The following is a 3193-nucleotide window of genomic DNA, read 5'->3' on the forward strand; positions in this document are numbered from 1 at the left end:
CAATCAATATCCATCACAGTGTACAGTACTACAGTGTCCTCATCCACCACTAATATACATCACTACCTCAATGCACAGTACTCCAGGGTCCTCAATCACCACCAATATCCATCACTACCTCAATGTACAGTACTCCAGGGTCCTCATCCACCACCAATATCCATCACTACCTCAATGTACAGTACTCCAGAGTCCTCATCCACCACCAATATCCATCACTACCTCAATGTACAGTACTCCAGGGTCCTCATCCACCACCACACTGCTTTAAAAAAAAAAACACACAGAACACCAACCAACACTGAACAGCATGCAACTCCACATAGTGTTAAATACACAGCTGAAGCTGAAGCTATCTACCAAGTAAATATGCCAATGTTTTCCCACTCAATGACTTGTTTGGTATGCTGTTAACCTTGGTCTGTTTTGTGTGTGTGTGTGTGTGTGTGTGTGTGTGTGTGTGTGTGTGTGTGTGTGTGTGTGTGTGTGTGTGTGTGTGTGTGAGAGAGAGAGAGAGAGAGAGAGTAAATACTGCCAATATTTATCTGTTTATTTATCTTCCCCTACTATACTTAGTAACTATTTGCACATTGCTAAAACACTGTACATAGCTGACAATATAACACCTAAAATGTATTTTTCTTTTTCAAACCTTGACTGCAATATTTACTGTTAAATTCTAATAGAAGAAGATGTGTTTGTTGTGTAGAGAGAGAGAGAGAGAGAGAGAGAGAGAGAGAGAGAGAGAGAGGGAGGGGGGTGGAGAGAGAAAGAGAGCGAGACAGTGAGAGGGAGAGAGAGAGAGAGAGAGAGAGAGAGAGAGAGAGACACACAGAGAGAGACACACAGAGAGAGAGACACACAGAGAGAGAGACACACAGAGAGAGAGACACACAGAGAGAGACACACAGAGAGAGACACACAGAGAGAGACACACAGAGAGAGACACACAGAGAGAGACACACAGAGAGACACAGAGAGACACAGAGTGTAACGGTTCCGTAACCATATGCTGGGAGACGGGAAGCAAGTGCAGGGTGAGGATTTAATAATAAATAGACATGAAACTAAACAAGAGAAACAAAACAACATCTATGCATCTACACGGGAATGACACTGAGGAAGTGACAGATACAGAGGAGGCAATCAGTGACATGATTGAGTCCGATGAAGCGCTGGTACGCATAACGATGGTGACAGGTGTGCTTAATGATGAGCAGCCTGGAGAGAGAGAGAGGGAGAGAGAGAGAGAGAGGTGGAGAGAGAGAGAGGGAGAGAGGTGGAGAGAGAGAGAGGGAGAGAGGTGGAGAGAGAGAGAGAGAGGGAGAGAGGTGGAGAGAGAGAGAGGGAGAGAGAGAGAGAGAGGTGGAGAGAGAGAGAGAGAGAGAGGTGGAGAGAGAGAGAGGGAGAGAGAGAGAGAGAGGTGGAGAGAGAGAGAGGGAGAGAGGTGGAGAGAGAGAGAGGGAGAGAGGTGGAGAGAGAGAGAGGGAGAGAGGTGGAGAGAGAGAGAGAGGGAGAGGTGGAGAGAGAGAGAGGGAGAGAGAGAGAGAGAGGGAGAGAGGTGGAGAGAGAGAGAGGGAGAGAGGTGGAGAGAGAGAGAGGGAGAGAGAGAGAGAGAGGGAGAGAGGTGGAGAGAGAGAGGTGGAGAGAGAGAGAGGGAGAGAGGGAGAGAGGTGGAGAGAGAGAGAGAGAGAGGGAGAGAGGTGGAGAGAGAGAGAGGGAGAGAGGTGGAGAGAGAGAGAGGGAGAGAGAGAGAGAGAGGTGGAGAGAGAGAGAGGGAGAGAGGTGGAGAGAGAGAGAGGGAGAGAGGTGGAGAGAGAGAGAGGGAGAGAGGGAGAGAGGTGGAGAGAGAGAGAGGGAGAGAGGTGGAGAGAGAGAGAGGGAGAGAGGTGGAGAGCGCATTGGCATATTTACTTGATAGATATTTGTCTCAAGCTTCAGCTGTGTATTTAACACTATGTGGAGTTGCATGCTGTTTAGTGTTGGTTGGTGTTCTGTGTGTATTTGTGTAAAAAAATCTGAAAGCAGTGTGGTGGTGGATGAGGACCCTGAGTACTTTACATTGAGGTAGTGATGGATATTAGTGGTGGATGAGGACCCTGTAGTACTGTACATTGAGGTAGTGATGTATATTGGTGGTGGATGAGGACCCTGGAGTACTGTGCATTGAGGTAGTGATGTATATTAGTGGTGGATGAGGACACTGTAGTACTGTACATTGAGGTAGTGATGTATATTAGTGGTGGATGAGGACCCTGAGTACTGTACATTGAGATAGTGATGGATATTGGTGGTGGATGAGGACCCTGAGTACTGTACATTGAGGACGTGATGGATATTAGTGGTGGATGAGGACCTTGAGTACTGTACATTGAGGACGTGATGGATATTAGTGGTGGATGAGGACCCTGGAGTACTGTACATTGAGGACGTGATGGATATTAGTGGTGGATGAGGACCCTGGAGTACTGTACATTGAGGACGTGATGGATATTAGTGGTGGATGAGGACCCTGGAGTACTGTACTGCCCTCTCCACTGCAGAGAGTTTTCTCTTGGTGGATTGATATTTGAGACTGACATGATCAATTCGGTCCAAGTCTACATGGCCGTGTACTGTACAGGCTTGTGTTTCAGATAGGTAGAGGAATGAGGATTTGTATCAATGACTCTGCTGTCATCTGGGATTGAAACCCAGTGAGAAAACCGCTCAGCGAGAACCTCACTTATAAACAACTCCATGAAGAACATATTATCTGTCTTATTGAGATGTATTCATGGGGCGAACCTCATTTCTTAGTGTCCAACAAGCGTTTCTCTACCCTTGACCTTTGTTTTGGAGGAGTTCAGAATAAAGTTATGTGGTTTGGTAAGGAGAATGCCCCTCTCCCCACAGGTGTTATTACTACCTCTGAGGGTTTAGAGCTTGAGGTAGTCACCTCATACAAGTACTTGGGAGTATGGCTAGACGGTACACTCTCCTTCTCTCAGCACATATCAAAGCTGCAGGCTAAAGTTAAATCTAGAATTGGTTTCCTCTATCTTAAATCGCTCCTCTTTCACCCAGCTGCCAAACTAACCCTGATTCAGATGACCATCCTACCCCATGCTAGATTACGGAGAAATCATTTATAGATCAGCAGGTAAGGGTGCTCTCGATCAGCTAGATGTTCTTTACCATTCGGCCATCAGAT

This window comes from Oncorhynchus kisutch, linkage group LG28 (assembly GCF_002021735.2).
Source record: "Oncorhynchus kisutch isolate 150728-3 linkage group LG28, Okis_V2, whole genome shotgun sequence".
Taxonomy (NCBI): domain Eukaryota; kingdom Metazoa; phylum Chordata; class Actinopteri; order Salmoniformes; family Salmonidae; genus Oncorhynchus; species Oncorhynchus kisutch.